The sequence below is a fragment of the Ruditapes philippinarum genome, unplaced genomic scaffold, assembly GCF_026571515.1.
Source record: "Ruditapes philippinarum isolate M1 unplaced genomic scaffold, ASM2657151v2 ctg3269_1_1_1_1, whole genome shotgun sequence".
NCBI lineage: Eukaryota > Metazoa > Mollusca > Bivalvia > Venerida > Veneridae > Ruditapes > Ruditapes philippinarum.
Genome location: NW_026856682.1, coordinates 244,222 through 269,488, shown reverse-complemented (window position 1 = coordinate 269,488; position 25,267 = coordinate 244,222). Strand labels below are relative to the sequence as shown.

The window sequence follows — 25,267 nt, the reverse complement described above, 5'->3', positions numbered from 1 at the left end:
GGTTGGTATCACTTTGACTATTTGTGTAAAAGCGGGAGGAAAGTTATAAGAGAGAGTTTTGATGATGATGACGTACAGTGAGTGGTACTGCAAAGCCTGTTTCCCACGTATTTATGAGGAAGAATAAATGATAAACGTTAAGCATCCACAAATTTGAAGACAAGACAATGAGTTTTAAAACATTATCTTTATTCATATTTAAAGGATGAGGCTGACATTTTTATATGTTATATGTTGTTAATTCATGTTACCATAATTGTTAATTTATAAGAATTCTTTTTATGTTTCAGATAGTATTTGAAGATTTTTTTATTTCACACTTAAGAACATGTTACCAAAATGCACTCATGCTTCTAATTGTAATGTGGTCTTGAAAAGTATTGATTTTAATTTCTGTGACCATGAGTGAAGATGGAAGATGTTTTCTTTTTATTCCTCCCTTGTAAAAATATCAAATAATTGTTTTGACTAAATAATTGCAGATATCATATTTTATCTATTCAACAATCCTTCAAATTTCATTGTAAAACACCAAGTATTAAAAGATGTATTAAAAGAGGCTAATAATACAACAAAGTCCATTTTAGATTTAAAACCCCGCAAAATCGACGATTTGAAATGTGTGACGGAACCTGCTTCTGTCGTGATTACGACTTATATATTCCCCTTATTGTGGCCCTATTTGAGACACGCATGCGCACTAACGGATTCCGTTTTTTATTTACAAACAAAAGGCATGACCTCCACTACTTCGTTACAAGAATTTATAGCAATCGGAAAAGTTTCGTGAAAGATTTTTAAAAAAAAAACAAACAACTCATTTTTAACGGATAAATAAATAGTGTGATGAAAGTAAAATATTTTGTTTTTATAGTAAAAATAATTATCCTACATTCCTAATGTTGCTCATTTTTGATAGCTTCTATTAAGGTATGATCCATCTAATTCATTACCTCCTCTAAATAGGCTAGAACTACTGTCTAAATTCAAAATTTTACTATTTCATGTTTAAATGTTGAATTCTGCTTAAGCCGGTGCTAGGGGGCGTGGACGGTAACTTGCACTTTCCAGTACCGTCCATGAACAGGCTTAATCAAACCGAGCCTGCAACATTTTCAATTTTGCTGTGTTGGGCTTTCTTGAGGGATTCTGTATTTATCTATTTTATGATCACATCCGTGTTATTTGTGCCGTGTGGCGGCTGTGGAAATTCTCCCCGTACATTTAATCAATGATGTTATATTTTCGATCCTTGAAGATCGTTCAGCACGACATTATTGTTGTGCTTGTGGTATTTTTAGTTTCAACTTTTCGGCATTTTCTAGTTGGGTGATTCCAATATTCCTACTTGTATAATGTTGAATCACCCTTAGGATATGTTGCCTGCTTTTTAAATTTGTCTTTTGACGTCTTATCTGTGATACGCAGGCTTCATAACCTCTGATCCCCTTTCAAAATTCCATTTTATTTAGTTCCGCCCATTGTTTTCTCGTTTAGGGCACACGCTTTTTATTACTTGGGGACAATACGCCGCTTTTCATGGAATGGCACGGAAGTGTCACATTGAAGGTTCCATGATAACCGCCGTATGAACACATCTGCGGATGTTTCTAAATTCAAAATTTTACTATTTCATGTTTAAATGTTGAATTCTGCTTAAGCCGGTGCTAGGGGGCGTGGACGGTAACTTGCACTTTCCAGTACCGTCCATGAACAGGCTCAATCAAACCGAACCTGCAACATTTTCAATTTTGCTGTGTTGGTCTTTCTTTAGGGATTCTGTATTTATCTATTTTGTAACTGAGGGGCGCGGGTTCAAGCCCCTAAAAAGGCAACTTTTTATTCTTTCTTTGTTTTTCTTTGAACATTATTCTTTTCAATTATTATTGATTTTTATTGACTAAAATGTACCAAATTTATTATCAAATATGATAATAAATAACCTGATATTTCCAAAGTCTAATAAAATAAAAATTAGACGGTAAAAGTATTATATATTTATCAAGGGCAACTAATATACTTTTAAGAAAATTTATGCAAACTTTGAAAACAACCCCTGATTTGAGTGAATTTAAGGTATATTTTGAATAAGGCCCTCCAAGTAGAAAAATTATCAAACAACTACTTAACATGGATCGGGTAGGGTTACATTTAAATACATATTTAAAACATTTTGAATAGAAACAAAAATTTTGCTGGGTCACTTGTAAGCTGAATGCATTTATTTGTTTCTTAAAAATGTTCTATAGGAAAACATTTTTTCATAATGCTTTTAAAATAGAATAGTGTTTCTCATTTCTGAAAAAGAGCACTTCTAATAGCCAAGTTTTAATTAAAAAACCATAACTCGTTAACCATCAGGAAACTTTGTTTTAATTTTGCATTCTTGTGTCTGTGTCTCTTTTTGCTATATGTTTTATTAAATACAAAGGTTGTTTCACTTTTCAAATAAAAATAGAATACTCAGATGATTACCGGTGCCTATGAAATGTTAATTGATCTCTTCTCCCTTGTCCCGTTTTGATCAACTTAAAAGAAAGACCGATGTTCTACCAGTGTGCCATTTATCTTGACTAATATAAAACATTCTGTATTAGTATTAATATTGATAAGACTAGATATGTTACTGACAAATTGGTAAAATAAGTCAGCAGTGAGTATATATTGGCTTTGTACATATGTTAAAAGCCTACAGTCGACATAGTATTAAGAGATCACCCAAGTAAAAAGTAATCTCGTAATGAAATGTTCTTTTAATAAAATTTGGTTTATGTTTGTTGTAATGTATTTGTAATGCTTAAACTACTTAGTTTAGGTCAGATAATAAACTTACTTACCTTCTTACCTAGTCGATTATGACTGATTTCAATTTAAACAACTTATTGATTTTTATTGAAGTTATTCTTCGATCTTTTGTTAAAGTTAAAACCATTTTTTCAGTATATATATTTATATCGTCAGTTGCTGACAACCGCCTTCTAGATGCTGAAGAGAAATATTTCTTCTCCCGTTCAAATATTTCTATATCCGTCTGCTAATAGTTCTCCTACAGCACGTTGTTTCTTTGATATAATTATGAATCTTTAAGGCCCTTCCCCCCGCAAACATTCACACAATGCTATAGTATTTGTTAATTTGTATTGTTATAGTGATATAGTATTATGTATGGAAGATAAAAGTAACAAAACACTTTGTTTACATTTTGCTTCTTTTAATACAATTATTTTACAGTTTGCGGTACTTTTTCCGGTTTACATAAATATTGTAAAATTCATGGTTTCTCTTTCTGGAGAATTGTAAAGTTGTTATTTTTAAGACAGGGTGTGCCTATAAAAAAGCTAAAATGTTGTAAGTACCTTAGAAAAATAAAACTTCTTTGGATAAAACTTCTTTGACAATCTCGTTTATATTTCCCAGCAACTGATACCATAAAAAGTCCCCCACCACCTAGTCTCTATATACTTCCCGATCTATTATTTAGATGCTTTCCGCTCGACACAAGCTCTCACTTTTCATGTCTTGTTGCAGACGATAAGATATCCTGCATAATTGAAATATTTTCAAGGGTCTTGGTTTAAGATGAAATGCAAGCATTAATTAGCATTTAATGTATTATTTAGAATGATGATGATAATACTAATTATGATAATAAAGAATTTTTAATAAAACACGTTTACATTGTAAAACCCTCATTAACTCCTCCTCATTACGGTACTTTCTGGCTAAATTGGCGTATTTGACCGACCTTAGCGAGCTTTTTTATTATTTCGTGTAAAAATTGATATTTTCTTTCTTTAGGTTCCATGGCACTGAGTGTAAAGGACAAGTTGGGGACATTTTGGAACAAAGTAAGCAGGAAAAAGACAATAAGGGATGACTTTCACGACACACCCCTGAAAAATGTTTGAATACTTTAAATATGACCCTCCATGGTGTACAAGTACCATTCCGTAAGAAAATTATCAAACAACATTTTCTTGTAACATGTTTGAGTGTATTTAGAATCAACATCAATCTCTGTGAAAGCAGAGAAAACAAATTACAGTTATCCTGTATCTGTACTTGCCATATAACGCACATTGTTCTTAACTGTAAAACTCCAGTAAATCCCTTGATAGTTATGTCTGTCGTAACTGATTTTTCGACCAATAATCCCTTGGTCATGACAGCTTGTAAGTTTTCGTGACATGGGAAATTTTGTTTGAATATGACACCAAAGTTTTGGGAGTTTTCTCAGTTTATTTTAATCAGTTATTGAAACCATAGGGACGTCTTTGTTGCCAAGATTTATCTACAAATATCGCAATTACATATAATCTTCATCACGAAACCATTGTCATCATCGCCATCATTTTTATCCTCATCTTTTTTCATCATCATCCGAATCATACTTATTATCATCATAAAAATTATCACTATCGCATTCACCATCATCATCATCATCATCGTCATCACTGTCGTCATGATCGTCATCATCTTATCATCGTCGTCATCATCGTCATCGTCATCATCATCATCGTCGTCGTCGTCGTCATCATCATCGTCATCATCATCATCGTCGTCGTCGTCATCATCATCATTAATTATAATTAACAATATTCATATCACAGTCGTTTCAGCTTGTGATTTCTCATACATGTCACAACATTATTATAAATGACGACTTTTGTCCTGGTTTACAATATCAACATCTTCATTATTAACGGATTATCACCATTGACAGCAGAATTGATCATTTAAATCACCGACATAACATTATGACAATCTTTTATCCTCTTATTTTTCAGGAAACGTAGTCGCAGACCTCGCTGGGCCGTCTGCTATTCTCTCTTACCTTTTCGCTGGCATTGCGGCAATCTTGTCGGCGCTATGCTATGCCGAGTTTCTAAAGCTGGTTCTATCTATTTTAACACATACATTGCTATTGGAGAGGTATGGGCGTTTGTAATCGGATGGAAATTGTTCTTGAACATTTGCTCGGACCAGCATACGTTGCGCGCGCATGGAGTGGAGCAATTGATGCACTCTTCAATGGTGAAATTAGAAAAAAGTTAGAAAACGTTTGATACCTTAGTCATGGATCACCATGGATTTCTGACTATCCAGATTTTATTGCCATGGCCATCACCATATTAATCTTTGCTGTTACACCGTCTGGTGCAAAGTTCACCGTTCACTTCAACACTGTTTTCACGGCATTCAACTGTGCAGTGATTCTATTTTTAGTAATCGCCGGATTTGCATTTTCGGATAAGCGGAATTGGACAGTACATGGCGGCGTTTTTCCATACGGGTTCGGACGGTCTCTGGCTGGTGCAGCAACATGTTTTTATGCTTATATAGGCTTTGAGGGAATAGCAGTCTCAAGTGAAGAGGCATGGGAACCCGAGAAGTCAATCCCTATTGCAACAATTTCCTCGTTGCTAATTGTTTCGGTGATTTACATACTAGCAACTACAGCATTGACATTGATAGTTCTCTATTATGACGTGGATCCGGCTGCTGCATTTCCAGCTGCATTTGCGACACGTGGTATAATGTGGGCGAAATATATTGCCGGAATAGGAACACTGTTTGGAATAACCACTTCATTGCTTGGTAGCGCCTTTTCTCTGCTACGAGCAGTTTACGCCATGGCACAAGATGGGCTTCTGTTCAAATCACTAGCTTATGTCCACCAAAAGTTCCAGACGCCAGTGTTAGCCATTGTTATATTCGGATCAGTCTCGGCTTTGATGGCATTACTATTTGAAATAACAACATTAGTGGAATTTATGTCGATAGGAACATTGACTGCGTATACAATCGTGTCAGCCAGTGTTATTGTGTTACGGTATCTTCCTGTTTATAAATGTCAACTTTAACTGAAACCGGAAGAAGAGCAGCCGATTGACGATGATACCTCCCCCACTGAAGAGTCTTCTATTATAAAAAAAAATCAAAGAGCCAAGATGACTTTGGAAAGCTTAAACACAAACTTCGTGCACTTCCTATTCTAAACCAATTTGAACCAGGGAACGCTGTAATGGTGGCGACATTTTTACTGTTCGTCAGCATCCTGTGTACATATTCGTTTTTAATATTTGGATATGATGAGCTAAGTGACGGGTCCTGGTGGGCTATTATTCTGCTGATAGTGTTCGTTGCCATGGTAATCACGTGCTACCTTGTGATGGTAGCACACGAGAAAAATGACGCATTTCTAACATTTCAGGTAAGACACTTTCAATGTTTTGATTTCTAAATTAGCAAAACCAATCTGTATATATCAGTAAAGGGAATATGTGCTTGAAATATGAAACACACTTGATGACACTTTAACAGTTAGAACAACCTTAACTTGCTTACTGTGTAATTGATTTACCCTGCCTTGATGTGGGAAAAGTTAAAGAAAATCTGCCTCCATAATGCCTGATTATTCAAAACGAAATCATGTTTTAACTTGAATCTTATACTTTCCGTTTGGTGTTGTATTCATGTTCAAACAACTGCAGTAAAGAAATCAAATCAATATTTCATTAGCCACAGATGGTATTTACGTTAAAATTATGAAAAAACTACCAATATACATATATCTTATTTTCTTTCCTAACACATGAATTAGAAAATAGAATGAATAATAGCTAATTTCATTACTCTTAGCCAATGTGTTGCCCTTATTGCTATTTTATCGATAGTTTGAAATGTTGTGGTTATCGAAATCCCGCTGAAATAACCAACAAATTAATTGCGTAAACTTTTATTAAAGATTTAAATACATGGATAGAACATCAATCTGTTATCATATGTATGAAACAGAAATTCTTCTTTCAACAAGTCTAGCGCCGAGATCAATATGTCCATAGTCAAGCAATAAAATTTCCAAGAACAAATTCACTGATATATTGGAAACTTTACATTTAAAGTACAGCAAAACAGCGAAAATCCGTTTACTAAATGTAAATGTCATTACTTATGGAAAATGTCTGAGTACCTCTATCTTTAAAACTAAAAGCGTGTTTATGCGCAACCATGCAGGTCCTAGTAATACGTCATTACATTGAATTTATATATGTTAAATATCAGAAACATCAATAGATAATACTCGTAATGTAACGGTTCGGCAAGTCTATTTTTATAAAGAAATAGTCTGGATTTAAGAACACTTTAAACCTTTCTTAACTTAAGATTTTAAATCAAATGTTATTGCTGTTCTTATAATAAATAAAGAACAAAATAATCAGGTTGATGACAAGTTTTGATTAATTTTCGCGGGCTATATGTCATTAATTTATGAAAACAATATAATTTTACTTTTGGCTTTATAAAAATATTTTTATAAAGCCAAAAGTAAAATTATATTGTTTTCAATACTTGAGACTGGTTGTTGAATTAACCACGGGCAGGGAATAATTTACCTGAACATTCACTCTGCAAAATTCACTATGAATAGCGCTATTCATTTAAAGGCACATTAAGCCTCAGAAACGAATAATGTCTTTCCTTCTTTATAAATGGCAAAAATGAGTTTTAATATGTTCATATAACTTTTTAAGAGCGTGTTAAAATGCACTGAATTGGAAATTGATTGTCATAAAAGTAGCAAAATTTTAAGTAGTGTTTCGAATTCCATACGGAATACTAACTCACTTTAACTGTACAAGTAGTCAAAAATCAACAGAAACTTTTTAGAAACTATAATAGGACACACAAAATGCAGAGCTTTAGAGAAATAAAAATAAATGCCATTTCATTGGCATGCTGGGCCTTTAACATGTGATATCATACTGAGCCAAGTCTAAACTTGCATCACAGAAACTATATAAACTTGTCAATGCCCATGTACGCAGCAATGTCATGTTTGTGAAAATTATTTGATTGAGCGGTATATACATGAACGTGTGAAAAAATCTTAAGTTAACTTAGTGTTTTAAATTATCTTTGTCCGATAGAATTGTTTTTGTTGTTGTTGTTGTTGTTGATAGAATTGCAGTATTTCAAATGTAGCAAAACACATTTACTTTGATAAATCTGATAAATTTAATTAGACCAGTGAACCGACAGTTTTATAAAAAATATTTCAAACACTAAATTAGTTAGTGTTAGTTAGCAATTATAATGTGCTCCTCTTAGTTCACGGTACTTAACACTTTAAAACAGTAAAGAAGACAAACAATAAACTTACACTACAAAAACTTTCATAAACTGTATCATTTAGTCATTTTTCTGCTATATGACACAAGGAAACAACAATATATTCAATCAGAATTAGTTTTAATTTGTCAGATGTAGACCGTGTGTGGGCCATTTTGAAAACAGTATGTCATCATTTAACTCGCGGTAATGGTGTTTTATTTCAGTTTTTTCATGTTTCAGTTAAAATTTCTTTATGTTATTTTGCATAATTTTAAATATTAAAAGTATCTTTACATTGTAACTCAAAATTTTTCTTTCAACAAACAAGAACATTTAGAAAATGATGATTGTTTCAGACGTATGCACAAATTTAATGGACTATTGTTGTTTTTTGCAGAAGTTTGTAAAATGTTGTTCAGTTTTACGTAAAAATCTATAGATTTAAATTATTTTACACAAAAACTTTGTTGTTAAGGTGTTTTAATGAAATATGTCAATTCTGACCAATTTTAACACTGGTCACATGAAAATATGCCATTACCGTGAGATAAGTGATGACGCGGAATTAGTGATGTTGAGTATACTGCTAATCAACACTAACATATAATTAAAGTAATAATGGTTAAGCCTTGCTAAAGGTTTCCTATTATACAAAACATACTGGACGAAAGACGAAATAATTGCAATAGATAATGATGCCATGGCTGTATCATAATATGAAATTAATAAGAAAAATGTAGTAAATTGTTCATCATCTTCGGTAATGTACATAGATCACACACATTTATTTTCTGATACCATTGGTTCCATTAATACCTGCACTGAGTATAGCATGTAACACAGCGTTAATGATGAAACTAGGTTATCTAACATGGCTACGATTGGGAATATGGATGGCAGTAAGTAGTATAGGGGCCGGTTTGGGGGCACGACTGCGCATGCGCGGCGCCATATTGGATTCTATTTTAGAATGACATAATCGTTCTATTTTTAGAATGACATCATCGTTCTATTTTTTATCTCCCGGAAGTATACGGAGCTGACTTGTATAACCCGATCTAGGGCGTGAATCGCAGACATTGAGGGTCAGATCCTCGGCCCAAGACGGGGAGATAAAATTAGTATCCAAGCAATTTCAAAATTGAAATGGCAAAAATAATGATTCCCTTTGTTTTTTATATTTCCCACACTGCGTACAGTGTACTTGACAACTGATTTTTAATTATTACTTTTAATCAATGTTCTCTATAATACACGTTTAATTTAACTCAAATAACTAACATTTTTATAATGTATTTCTTCATATTTTAAAATATCACCCTTAATACATAATTTATCTTATACATTTTCAAATAAGGTTATTAACATATTTATTTTAAGTATTTCTTTATAAACATTTAATAAAAATATTACCTCTTTACTCCTTAAGCTCCAGCAACGAAATGACTCCAATATTAAAAGTACTATCCCTTAATGTGCATGCTCGGATCTGATGACGTCACCAATGCAATGAAACAAGCTCCAACATGTTACGCGTATATTTATTTAAGGCCAGCTGGGCGGACAATTCCATGTAAACATGTCAAATTTGATCCTTTTAAAGTCGCCGCACTGTCTGGCGTGTGTTGATTTAAGAGCAGATGTGCGTACAAAAGGCTATTCAGGTGTCAAAATTAATCCATTCAGAATGTCAACAATGTCTGGCGTATGTTGATTTAAGAGCAGATGTGCGGACAATGGTCCATTCAACTGTCAAAATGAATCCCTTTAAAGTCGCCGCAATGTTTGGCGTCTTGTTTATTTAGGGAAGAATACTTTAATAATGGTCTATTCTTGTGCCAAGGCTAGCTTGTTTACATTATTTGGCGTGTGTTGATTTAAGTTCGAAAGAGTTAACAAAGGTTTAAGTGTTAAAATGAATCTCTTTAAAGTTGCCACTTGGTCTGGCGTATGTTTATTTAGGAACGGATATGCGAACAATGCTCCATTCAAAAGTTTATCCGTCTAAAGTAAAAGCGGGTTAGCAATAAGCTATTGAAGTGTCAGTTTACCACTGGGGCATAATTCTAAACTCATTTTGGAAAAGAAATGCCAACATGATTTTAAAACTGATCACCACGAATGTGCAAAATTATAAAAAAAACACTATTATCATTGGTCACTAAAACCGAACAAAAATTCAACAGACAAGGCGTTTTTCGTCTTTTGTGCAACATTTTACAATATACATTTTTGATTTTTTTCGCATAAAATGGTATACCTGACAGAATGCTTCGAAATAAACCCAAGGTTCTCGATTCGATTTTAAGGCGTTCTCGAGTTATGGCCCTTTATCGATTTTTAAACTATTTTTTCAAAGTCCATAAAACCCTTAGATTTCTGTACCAATGGAATAATCTCTGCGAGTAGATACAGAAAATGTATTATTATTATGGATCTATCTCTTACCGTTTTTGAGATAGGAGAGTTTGAATATGGCAGACAAAATCACTCATGCATATAAATACGTATAACTTTTTTGTTACTGGACATAACATAGGCATGTTGCATATCAAAACGAAAGGTCTTGACAAATGCTACGAGCTCGTACTGTTAAACCGAGAGTGAAATCACTCATGCGTAAAAACACATTAAAATAACTAAAATAAGCTTACCCCAGTCTTTACTCCTCGCCTATCAAACTATTTATGACAATTTACGACAGGTTAAAACCGGTATTGCTATTTTTGATCAGCCAATGAAATTGAAAAACAATGACGTCTAACAATAGACAGCCTCGTTTTGAACCCACTCTTTTTCATTAACCAATGAAAAGTGGAGAAGGATAACTGGATAAATTTTGACATAAAAAACGCTTTTTTGTCTTTTATGCAACACTTTACGATATCGATTTTCAAGATATTTGTTTCATTTGATAGACCTTACCAAATGCTTCAAAATGAACCCAAGGTTCTCGATTCGATTTTAAGCCGTTCTCGAGTTATGGCCCTTGAGCGATTTTTAAACTATTTTTTAAAGTCCATAAAACCGTGAAATGTATATACCGTTTGAAAGATCTCTGCGAGTAGATACAGAAAATGTATTATTATATGGATCTATCTCTTACCGTCTCTGAGATAGGAGAGTTTGAATATGGCAGACAAAATCACTCATGCGGAAAAACGCACATAACTTTTTCGTTTATGAACGAAACATAGTCTTGTTTGGTATCAAATTGAAGGTCTTGACGAGTACATTTTACTTACGTGATCGTGCGTGAAATTCATTTATTCTCCCCAACCAGCGGACCGATCTTATCAACACCTGTATCGAACGAAAGGTATTACTCACTAAATTCAGAAAATGTATATTTTTGTATCGCTGACTCGGATTGGACACGAGATATGAAGTAAAATCACTCAAGCGTAAAATGTTTCTTCTATTTATCTCCTGCTCCTTCACCACCACAACCACCACCACCACCACCACCGCCGCCGCCGCCACCGCCGCCGCCGCCGCAACCGCCGCCGCCGCCGCAACCGCAACCGCCACACCGCCACCGCCATCACCACCGCCACCATCGCCACCTGGTTGTGGTGATGGTTTCTTCCATCGCCACCTGGTGGTGGCGTATATGGCGGCGGTTATGGCAGTGGTGGTGATGGCGGCGGCGGTGGTGGTGGTGGTTGTGGTGGTGAAGGAGCAGGAGATAAATAGAAGACAAATCCTGTTTCCAGTAATAAAATATACGCAGAAAAACATTCTTTTTTTATACACAGGTATTAAAATCTGATTGGCTGCTATTTTTGGCATGATGTTATTCATCTATTTATGTTATAAATAGTCACGTGACCAAAATCATTGGTCAAATAAATCTTCTGTCTGATTGGTTACATTCAATCCGTAAGAAAAGACCAACTGCTGTTAGATTGGACAATGTCATTTCTAAATTTAGATCAGCGCATGCGTATGATGTATCGCACTGGTGACCTCAGTCATTTGGTGATTGGACGTCAAAGAGTAAACATCATTACGCAGTAAGTTGAGTTTATATTTCGTGTACAGTATTTTCAATGAAGAATGTTTAATAGAAATAGAGCGTTTATGCACTAGTGATTTTTAGTCCGTATTCATAAAGAGCGCCAATCGGAACACCTCGGGCGACTTCAAGAATTCGCCTCGGATATAATACGGGATGCGCCATATTGACGGACTATATTCAAAATGGTTGATTTACGTATGCACGATGCCTAACCGAGACGTATTTAACGTTCTCGGCAGAAAGCATATATATTTTTTGATGAAATTTTGACAGAGCAGTTTCCAGTCTATAAGCAGAGGATTAAATTGGTTTTCCGCAAGTATTGGCATAAGCTGGATTCTTTTCACAACTTTAAAAGGTATAATTTCTGGAGGTTATGTCCGAATGTATTGACACTTATATCTGAGGCTCGACAAGGATGGTATTAAAATTACCTAAATTGTCTACACTACAGTACCATGTGTCCTGACAAATATGTACTTAACATGATTTAATTCAGATAAAACCAGGTACGTATAAATACGTACCTGATAAAACTAAAAGCTTGGGTGTTTTTATTTTTTATTTTTAACATGATACACAATATGTCAGCAACAAATGCTGAAGTTTTGGATATTCTATTGTTTACTCTGCAAATGATTATAGCTGGTATATGAGGTCAGGCATTGCTTTCTTGACCCTCAAATTTTAACGTCAACATTCTGTAAATAGACATTAAATTTTTTCCATTTATGGAGGTTGAAATAAATTTATTTACTTGATTTTAGAAGAAACATGCATTTATTGTTGATTAAAAAGTGACTGACAACCACTGAACAAAGAAATTCTTTCTGGGCCGTCCGGGTTTGATGGTTGTCCGGTATTGGTGGTCCCCGACCAGTACTGGTTTAGGAGATAACCCCGACACACATAGATAAACCCAACACTTAGATAATTTAGTTGTTTTTAAATTTTATTTCCCAAAATCATGCACACTGGCACTTTTTTTATCACAGACAGTGTCTGTTGATCTTATCAAATTTTATAAACTAATGATGTGGTTATAAAACACGATAAACAAGATCAACAAGGAAAGGCGGTTAATATTAGAATTTAGTTTACACATACTGCTTAAAAACTTCTTTTTACTTAACTATTTTATAGGTAGTTAGCATTATCACCTTTTTTTTCGCAAATTGAACAGGCCAGGGACCTAGTATAATATCAGACGTTACAGGCTTGTTATAGTTTATGTCAGTCAAGTCTTATGTCTAATAGTTATTGCTCATATCCGATACAAAATTCGAGGTAAACATACGGCTATTATAAGTGTAACGGATGAAAAATTCCCTAAAAGAGTCGTAAATTCTTTATGAAATATCTGAAAAAGGCTCATTTGGGTATATCAAAATTTTCATTTTTAGAAAAAAATTCACAATTTGGATATCTTTTTCACAATTTCACTGTATTCATCATGTTAGGATAATGAAAAGCAACAAAAAATGGTCATATTGACTGTTAACATAATCCTCCCTTTTTCTTCACAGTTAAGTACTCATTTAATGATTATGAATCATCTCAATATCAATTTGTTGATATCACATCAGAGTTTGTTTGTTTTTTTTGTTGTTGTTTTTTTCAAAACAACCTGTGGCTTTCTGAAGAGAAAAATAGATATGTAGCAAGATAAATCAGAAAAAGGGAAAAAATTCTGAAATCATATTCCAACAACTATTAATGGAATTTACCTACACATTTAATTAATTATTAATTCAATTTAACATAAATGGTACATAGCATAAGTTATCTGCTGTTAAGCCATTGTTTTGGTGAAGAATGTGCACAGGGCATTTCAGTTGAAAATTATCATTTTGAGGGGGAAATGTCTGTTTTTTTGGCTGTAAAATATAGGAAAATAATCACTGCACATAAGTAAGGTAGTTAACAAATACCAGCCAATATAAGTAAGGTAGTAAACAAATACCAGCCAAAAATACTTTAATTATATCTATTTTATTATTCTAATAATTAAATTATTTTGTGTGTAAATTTGTAGAAACATTATTAGTTTTCTATAAAGATTGTGGCTGATACTATGTCTCCTATAGTTTAATTGGTAAAACACCTCTGGTTTATTGATAAATCATGCAAACTAAGAGGAGTTCTGAGTTCAAATCTCAGTAGGAGCAAGGATATTGGCTATAAAATCAAATCTGTTAAAGGATAAACATAGATAAATGTTAAATTTTCAGATTACCTTTAGACCAATGTTTTAATAAACTTCAGAAATAATTGCTAGTAAAATTTTGCTATGTGAACTAACATATTTGGAATATTTATTGATTAATTAATTTATTTATTTATGATATAATATTGTTTTAGTACATGTTCATAGTGTTAAAGATCTTAAAAAATATATTAAGAATGTGGAGTGAGTAATAGGGAATTGATGATCACAGAATTTTATTTTATATGGGGAAGTCAATGGCCTTTGGCTTGTCCATCTATAGACTAAACATTTATATGTAAAAGGAAATCAAATAAAAAACAATTAAAAAATATATAAAAATTTCTATCAATGAAATTTTCAGTGTCAGTTATAATAGGGTGCCACAACATTTACTGTAACTCAATGATAATAAGCTGGGTATTCCGATAATGGAACAATTGCATCTTATTTTTAGCTATTAAGACCTTTTCAACCCTTAAAATAAAGAAAAACTTATTTGGAAACTCATCACTTACTGCTGTAAAAAATGAATTAATTTTTTGTGAAGTACATAAATTTATAAAACATTCTGAAATATTTAGATATATTTAATACTTATATATGAAAATAGCCTGAATTTGTATTATACAAGTAACAACCAGATCAGGACTTGAACCTGAGGCCTTCCTATAACCCTGCCTATACAAAGTCTAGGATGCTCTACCAGCTGAGCTATCTGGTTAACTTGTAATTGTAATTTTTATATGATATATATATTTTTTTTACATGAATATATTACTTTTTCCTTTAATTTTCCTTTTCTGTACATTACAGGTTACATGTACTAACTTTAACCCATTTTTAAATTTCATATCTTAAAGTGGAACTGATAATTACTGTATACATGTAGATACTTTAGTTACAATGAAAGATTATTGAACTAAATTACACAGTTGATATTAAGCATTTTTTATAGTATCATTAAGGTGAAACAAGTTACATTATAAAATGCGCCACTTAGCATGAAAGTTCCTCTCATGAAATCCTCTCAATCTTTATGAAAATTCTGTTAATTTACACATTATCTAAAACTTTATAGACAATTTATGAATATACAACTTTCCTGGACCTGTACAAGTACATATTTCATATAATGATCACTTGCAAAACAATGTTGAATAAGGTAAAAAAACAGGTCTGTGGTTCAGGGTCACAGGGTTTCCATGGAATCCTGAGGGTAATTTTGACCAGTATCAACAATTTTTTGCAAATTTTAAGGCCAGGTCCCAATGATTTTAACAAATTTGACCTTTCAATAAAAAAAAATCACTTCTTTTAGAAATATGAATGGTCAATCAGATGATTTCTGGACTTTACATCTCCTGGACGTTTCGGCTCTGGACGTTTCAGCCTCAAAACCCTGGTCTTTTCGGCACCCTTTTTAAATTTGATAAATATATAAAATAAATACCATTATGAGTTATAATATCATATGTAACGTAACGCATACTTGCACACAATTACATTTATGATATAAAGAAGATATTTTTTTGTCATAAAAATAGTGAATTTTCCCTTAAAAAATAATTATTAAAATAATAATTTATATGAGTTCTGAGAGAATTATCAGCTATAAGTCTATATTTATTCATTTTTTTTGTTGTCAAAAAATTAAATACCATAAGACATTGATTAATTAAAATATGTTTTTATATTTATAAGAACAATTAGAAGTGTGAAAGAATTTGTTAAACACTGGTTAATTAATCAGTTAATAAGCACCTTTATAAGTGTGTTACTTATACTTCACTGTTTGTGCGATCATTTTCTTATAGTTTGATGTTGTTTTTTCTTATATGGATATGGATAAATAAATTGTGTCTAGTGCCTGTGAACTAGTGATGGTGCATGTTTATATTTTTTTTCTGGTGCACAGAGGGGGCTATATCCTGGATTAGACCCCGGGGTCTAAACCAGGAGTATATATATATGGTTCATTCCGTTTTCTTTAGTGTTTTATGTACAAGTTTTAGACCTGAAAAATACATAGGAGTCTAATCCAGGAGATTGCCCACAGAGGAGCATCCGAGTTCTCGAATGAATACTCATATAGATCTATATCTATTGTATAATTGATGTATAATTCATGTTAAAGACCTGCTTTTAATACCGGACTCATGTTCTCTTGCGCTTTTTCTTGTTCATGATTTAAATTTAAATCTTTTTTTCATTTCTTTCAACGCATATAACAAACAGCTGAGAGAACTCCGCCATCTTTGTTTACATATATAATTAAAATCGGTGCTTCGCCGGGCCGTATGACAATTTGGTGTATTCCTACACTTACATACGAGGTCAATCTCCGAACTTGACGGAGATTGCCGAGTTGTTACGATTGAAAGAGCGCCTTAAAACATTTCGTACGATACCAAACATGACCGGGTAATATTGACTAATAAAGGCGTAAATAAACATTTTACGCTTGAGTGATTTTACTTCATATCTTGTGTCCTATCCGAGTCAGCGATACAAAAATATACATTTTCTGAATTTAGTGAGTAATACCTTTCGTTCGATACAGGTATTGATAAGATCGGTCCGTTGGTTGGGGAGAATAAATGAATTTCACGCACGAGTGACTTAACATCCGGTTTGATCGCGTAAGTAAAATGTACTCGTCAAGACCTTCAATTTGATACCAAACAAGACTATGTTTCGTTCATAAACGAAAAAGTTATGCGCGTTTTTCCGCATGAGTGATTTTGTCTGCCATATTCAAACTCTCCTATCTCAGAAACGGTAAGAGATAGATCCATATAATAATACATTTTCTGTATCTACTCGCAGAGATCTTTCAAACGGTATATACATTTCACGGTTTTTATGGACTTTGAAAAATTGGTTTAAAAATCGCTAAAGGGCCATAACTCGAGAACGGCTTAAAATCGAATCGAGAACCTAGGGTTTATTTTGAAGCATTTGGTAAGGTCTATCAAATGAAACAAATATCTTGAAAATCGATATCGTAAAGTGTTGCATAAAAGACAAAAAAGGCGTTTTTTATGTCAAAATTTATCCAGTTATCCTTCTCCACTTTTCATTGGTTAATGAAAAAGAGTGGGTTCAAAACGAGGCTGTCTATTGTTAGACGTCATCGTTTTTCAATTTCATTGGCTGATCAAAAATAGCAATACCGGTTTAAACCTGTCGTAAATTGTCATAAATAGTTTAATAGGCGAGGAGTAAAGACTGGGGTAAGCTTATTTTAGTTATTTTAATGTTTTTTACGCATGAGTGATTTCACTCTCGGTTTAACAGTACGAGCTCGTAGCATTTGTCAAGACCTTTCGTTTGATATGCAACATGCCTATGTTATGTCCAGTAACAAAAAAGTTATACGTATTTATATGCATGAGTGATTTTGTCTGCCATATTCAAACTCTCCTATCTCAAAAACGGTAAGAGATAGATCCATATAATAATACATTTTCTGTATCTACTCGCAGAGATCTTTCAAACGGCATATAAATCTAAGGGTTTTATGGACTTTGAAAAAATAGTTTAAAAATCGATAAAGGGCCATAACTCGAGAACGCCTAAAAATCGAATCGAGAACCTTGGGTTTATTTTAAAGCATTTGGAAAGGTCAATCAAATGAAACAAATATCTTGAAAATCGATATCGTAAAGTGTTGCATAAAAGACAAAAAAGGCGTTTTTTATGTCAAAATTTATCCAGTTATCCTTCTCCACTTTTCATTGGTTAATGAAAAAGAGTGGGTTCAAAACGAGGCTGTCTATTGTTAGACGTCATCGTTTTTCAATTTCATTGGCTGATCAAAAATAGCAATACCGGTTTAAACCTGTCGTAAATTGTCATAAATAGTTTGATAGGCGAGGAGTAAAGACTGGGGTAAGCTTATTTTAGTTATTTTAATGTTTTTTACGCATGAGTGATTTCACTCTCGGTTTAACAGTACGAGCTCGTAGCATTTGTAAAGACCTTTCGTTTGATATGCAACATGCCTATGTTATGTCCAGTAACAAAAAAGGTTATACGTATTTATATGCATGAGTGATTTTGTCTGCCATATTCAAACTCTCCTATCTCAAAAACGGTAAGAGATAGATCCATATAATACTACATTTTCTGTATCTACTCGCAGAGATTTTTCCATTGGTACAGAAATCTAAGGGTTTTATGGACTTTGAAAAAATAGTTTAAAAATCGATAAAGGGCCATAACTCGAGAACGCCTTAAAATCGAATCGAGAACCTTGGGTTTATTTCGAAGCATTCTGTCAGGTCTACCATTTTATGCGAAAAAAATCAAAAATGTATATTGTAAAATGTTGCACAAAAGACGAAAAACGCCTTATCTGTTGAATTTTGTTCGGTTTTAGTGACCATTGATAATAGTGTTTTTTTATAATTTTGCACATTCGTGGTGATCAGTTTTAAAATCATGTTGGCATTTCTTTTCCAAAATGAGTTTAAAATTATGCCCCAGTGGTAAACTGACACTTCAATAGCTTATTGCTAACCCGCTTTTACTTTAGACGGATAAACTTTTGAATGGAGCATTGTCCGCATATCCGTTCCTAAATAAACATACGCCAGACCAAGTGGCAACTTTAAAGAGATTCATTTTAACACTTAAATGGACCTTTGTTAACTCTTTCGAACTTAAATCAACTCACGCCAAATAATGTAAACAAGCTAGCCTTGGCACATGAATAGACCATTATTAAAGTATTCTTCCCTAAATAAACAAGACGCCAAACATTGCGGCGACTTTAAAGGAATTAATTTTGACAGTTAAATGGACCATTGTCCGCACATCTGCTCTTAAATCAACATACGCCAAACATTGTTGACATTCTGAATGGATTAATTTTGACACCTGAATAGCCTTTTGTCCGCACATCTGCTCTTAAATCAACACACGCCAGACAGTGCGGCAACTTTAACCCTTTACCCCATATATACGCGAAACAACGCACTTTCGACCCCCCCCCCTTTTTTAGGCCTCAAAGAGTGAAAAAATGTCCTATTTGGGCCCCAAACACATGTTTTCGTTTGAGAAATGTTGCTAAAAATATTGAGCACTTTTTCGGCGCGGCCCCCCATCCAAAAGATACATCAGGGGGTTGCCAGAAGGGGGATGTGCCCCCTTCTGTTAGGGGGGTTTGAAGGTGGGCGGAGTCCCCCTCATCGCCAAGAAAATTTTGGACTTGTGAGAGGCTAAAAATGACCCCATGTCGATCATAATGTAACGTGTAACCAACGCTGAAAAGCCTTTGACTCTATCTCAATCCCTTGAGAAGTTGCAGCACTTTGAAATAAATTTTGATGGAAAAAATCGAGGCAAAATAGTGATTTTGGGCAATTTTGAGATGCCCCCTCGTTGCCATGGTAACAGGAAATTTAAGACTGAGCATGTCGTTACAAAGGCAATGGTCAAGTCAACATTTGTGCCAAGTTTGATTAGTATTGAAGCATTTTTCATAGTTTCATAGCAGTTTGAACTTGTAACAGGAGGCTTTTCAGTGAAAACGGCCATTTTCCACAAAATGCTCATGGGGGAAAGGGTTAAAAGGATCAAATTTGACATGTTTACATGGAATTGTCCGCCCAGCTGGCCTTAAATAAATATACGCGTAACATGTTGGAGCTTGTTTCATTGCAGTGGTGACGTCATCAGATCCGAGCATGCACATTAAGGGATAGTACTTTTAATATTGGAGTCATTTCGTTGCTGGAGCTTAAGGAGTAAAGAGTTAATATTTTTATTAAATGTTTATAAAGAAATACTTAAAATAAATATGTTAATAACCTTATTTGAAAATGTATAAGATAAATTATGTATTAAGGGTGATATTTAAAATATGAAGAAATACATTTAAAATGTTAGTTATTTGAGTTAAATTAAACGTGTATTATAGAGAACATTGATTAAAAGTAATAATTAAATCAGTTGTCAAGTACACTGTACGCAGTGTGGGAAATATAAAAACAAAGGGAATCATTATTTTTGCCATTCAATTTTGAAATGCTTGGATACTAATTTTATCTCCCCGTCTTGGGCCGAGGATCTGACCCTCAATGTCTGCGATTCACGCCCTAGATCGGGTATACAAGTCAGCTCCGTATACTTCCGGGAGATAAAAAATAGAACGATGATGTCATTCTAAAAATAGAACGATTATGTCATTCTAAAATAGAATCCAATATGGCGTCGCGCATGCGCAGTCGTGCCCCCAAACCGGCCCCTATACTACTGCAGTAGGTAAGTTTACTTGAATGCGTGCGCGTGCAGGCGTGCGCGCGTGTGTGATTTGTTAACGATTTTTAAAATTGTCAGTTAAAACTTGTAAATACCCCTATACAATTTTGATTTCTAATACAGATAATTGTACTTTGTTGCTAAAGTTAAGTGATGGATTTTCTTATGCTGACTTTGACAGGGCTGAATTTGAATGAACATATAAAACATATAAATATCAGCTGTAAATATGATTCCAGAAATATTCCTGTGGATGTGAACCCTTTTTTAGTGTTTGGATTTTGTAAAAGTAATGTTGTACGTTTGAACATATATAAATTGATTGCACCTATAGTTGAAATTGTCATTAATATTCCTAGTACTAGATAATTAAAAATAAAATGTTTTGCTTTTTTCATATTGACATGCAATCTTTTGTATAATTACATGTTATCTTTTTCATATTTACATGTTACCTTTTTCATAATTACATGTAATCGTTATAAATTCATACTAGTGAAGATCATATTGTGTTTAAAAACATAGAATCAAGGCTATTAAATTTTATTTTATTATGTGCCACTTTGGTTTAAGAATTTTTTTTTGTATACAGACGTTAACGAGTTCTAAGCTTGTATTCATTATGGTATCAAACCTATGGGTAGTATTAAATACAAAGTATGTAAATTCCAAAAGTACAGAATGCGAAGATTATTAATACATTTATTTACCATTACACAGGTTTTCTGCTATATTTTGCCTACGGTATGCGTAACAGTATTGAGGGTAAGGCTGTAACGTATGGTCCCATGATAACGTACGGGGGTGAGGCTGACATGTCAACGGGAACCCTAGCCAGACTTGACGAGGAGGTAGTACAGCAACAGCCGGAGGCAAGGGAGTAAATGAAATCATACGGCACATAATGGTAATCTTAAATTGACTGAAAAAATGTAAAAATGAAGTAAGAAAATATTGATGTCAACTTAGATTTAAATTGTTCATTTTAATTTGGTTTTCATTGAAACTCTTTTGGAACTGTCTAAGGTATTCAACGTCAGTGTCCTGCACAACACAATTGCCACATGAGGAAATATTCTCGCGGGCCCATAACTCATGCGAGCACTTGTTTTGAAGAACATCACAGGTCAGCTTACATATTTTATTCGTAAATGAGTTAACTTTTTGTCTAATTTTAGAATCAAGTGTCAAATACGTGTAATTTAATCCTCAAAAATACACTTTTAAAATGTTATATAATTTCAAACAATTTCTTTGTTGACTATATATCGTACATTGTAATTTATTTACATTGCTTGTATTATAGGAAGACCAAGAAAGAGAAAGAATTGTATATTCAACAAAACACATTGCCAAAAGTAGAATTTGGAAAGGAAACCGGAAGTTGACAAGTATTGTCAGTGTAACTGTACAAGGAACCGGATGTTGGTGGAAGCATTGTGTTGCATTATGGGTGTTGTTGTGGGGCTTGTGCAGTGTTATCTATGTAGTCAAATAATTGTTATATTAATTTAAACCAATGCCAAATAACTATATCTTCTTTTCACTTCAAAATAATACAAAATACAGGCCTATTGATACATTATAAAAAAAAATCGTCACGTTGAAATTATATGTTTTCTTTCACTGCCAGTGAACAAATCTCTCTTATCATGTTGTTGTTAGCAAATACTTCCACGTAGTTAAATCACTGAAGCATTTTTATTAACAAAAAAAAACAAACATTTTCTGTAGTAAGTATAGAAGTCAGAACATTTGGATCTTTTTAAATGGAACAAAATATCATATGACAGGGCGGAACCGATGGACACGAGTGACTTGGATAACTAAATGAAATAATAAAAGCACTTGAATTTCATTTATTTTCTTAACATCACCTACATAAATAGCACACATATATTTTTAGCATTTTCATGATCATATTTTGCTTTTAAAAATAATTCTTAGAACGTCATTATACAATGTTGTAAGACCATAACGTTTTTATAATTATGTTTGATGACGTCACAAATGACATATTTTTCATTCTCCGGTTTACAAACCCATCCTCTAAACATAGTTTTTGTATATGCGAGGAATGGAAATCAAACCCAAAGCATATCATTTCGAACCGATGTACAAGACATGTTCAAAACAGAACAATATGTTATCCCTGTTTCTGTATGGGATAAATTACCATTGACTTAATATTTAGAAAAAATATTTTATGAGTATTAAAAACATTTGCAAGTGTTATATTATCAATGTTAATTGTTATGACATATTTAATCAAAGAGAAAATAAATTTTCTGTATGAACAATATGAGTTGCTTGATTAATTTCTCCCCATATATTTGACTTACAATATTTTAAATATGAGCCATGGTGACGCCGATTGTAGCTCAATACTTTGTTATTTTTATATCATTTTTTAAACATTGAAAATACAAAGAAACCAAATGGCAGATAAGACATATTTACTGCTGGCTAATTTGACGTAATATGGCATATGCTACGTTAACTACATTTAAAGACTATATTCATATACTACGTTGACAACATTTACAGAGTAAATTTATAGACTACATTTATAGACTTAATTTGAGCCTCGTCACGACAAAACCAACATAATGGGTTTGCGACCAGCATCGACGCAGACCAGCCTGCGCATCCGTGCAGTTTGACAGGATCCATGCTGTTCACTGTCAGTTTCTCTACTTGTTATAAGGTTTGTAAGCGAACAGCTTAGATCCTGCTCAGACTGCGCGGAAGCGCAGGCTGGTCTGGATCTATGCTGGGCGCAAACCCATTATGTTTGTTTTGTCGTGACAGGGCTCTATTTTATAGAATAGATTCAAAGTCTACAACTTGAATCGTGATTATTATAGATGAACGAGAGGTTTATAAGTAATAATGATATAAACCACGATGGAAAGTCTTAAACATGAGTATAAACTGTGTAAAAAGACAGCCTTTGACATTTTAGAACTAAATTGTGTTCTATAAACGGGAAAAATGCCTTAAAAACGTCTAAAAGGGCAAAATTAAAAATTTTGCATGCTATTTTATTGAACCTATTCATGGACGTTAGTATTAAATGCTCGCGAAAGGCACCGACTTTGTTTCCAGATTTTTTTTACTCAAAATTCAACGTCTTGAAAATACATTTGAGCAGATGAATTCATACGACGGTTATCATGGAACATTTAATATGACACGTGCCATTCCACGAAAAGTCATTATTGAATTATTTATAACATTTTGATGACTGCTATTTATAGAAAACTAATACAATACATGTTTTGTATGATACATGATACGATCTAGGAAGCTGTCATTCAGGAAATATTTTAACATTTAATCGGAAATGATGTTTATATACATGTATCTGTGCTTTAACTATGTAAACTTTACCCTGCACATATTTTTCAACGAATGTTATGTGATTAACCACTCAGAGAAACTCTCAAGTCTATTGTTTAGATTTGTGCTGGATTATTAAAAAAATCACAATCCAAAAGTACCTTATTTAAAATCAAATGTCAAAAATACACTGTATTCCATTCCCTTTAGAACATCTTAATTGGCATATTTGACTACATTATTTTAATACCATCTAATCATCAGTTCTTCCACATATTTTTATAATATGCATGTTTAAGCCAAATCGATTTGTCCATGTATTTCCCTTTTGTAATTAACCATTGCTCTGTTGTTAAGTGGTGTCAACAAGAACAATTCCCTAGAGTCTGGAATATTTCAATATTGCATGAAACAAAACGTCGTTCACAGCAGAAAATTGGCCGATTCAATTTTAATATACCGTTTTTCAATGCTTAGAAGCATTTATATTTTTCATGCAAACAGATCAACATATTTCGTAATACATGTGCACTCGTTAGGTGTACACTTCATTAGCCCGTGGGTTCTGACGTTGACAGATCAGCGAACGTTTAAGAATTTTGAATATTGTAATTCGAAGCACATACATGATTACTATTTGCGCTGTGAGCGAGATGACATGGTAGGGGGGATTTACAAAAGAGGTGACTGACAGCGTAAAAAGAAAAGAAATGGTGTCCTTTAGATGGCTAGCTAGATTTCAGATCGTATTGCTCAAAGATTTAAAATTTCGTTATACATCAGAAGTTCCATAGTGTACCATAATCTTTATGTTTGTTGGTTACTTTCTGTGTGTTTTTTAAGCCGATTATACCAGATTTTGGACATATCTCGTCGGGTGACCCGCCTTACCGGCTCTCAGTGATAAACAACTTCTGCTCAAGTGACCGGCTACTATTCCCAACATGATTGCTAAATCAGCGACGAAAGACAAATGACCATTAGACTCAATGTCCGAGATTAATTGCAACCATGGTAACAGGGAACTTTCATCGAACCAGCGCCTCAAGAAAATGTATTAATCAAATGATCGAACATTTGAGGTTTGCATTCTGAAGTACATAATAATTACGGATGAATATAAATTTTCATGTGTCAATGCTTGTATACTTTTAAATCCAGGCCATTGCATATACATTATATTAATTAGTTAATTGAACAGGGCAATATATTTTGGTTTAAACATAACATAAAATGAACTCATTTTCAAAACAGAATTTACCCTTTAAAATGAATCTCGGAGATAAAACGCATTGCTTGAGTTATTTTCTTCAACA

At 33.4% G+C, this 25,267-nt stretch overlaps 1 pseudogene; it reads left to right on the top strand.

The window, feature by feature from the left end:
- LOC132747329 (cationic amino acid transporter 4-like) overlaps positions 1 to 23,060 on the top strand; it is a 28,737-nt pseudogene extending 5,677 nt beyond the window's left edge.
- The last annotated feature ends 2,207 nt before the right edge of the window (positions 23,061 to 25,267 follow it).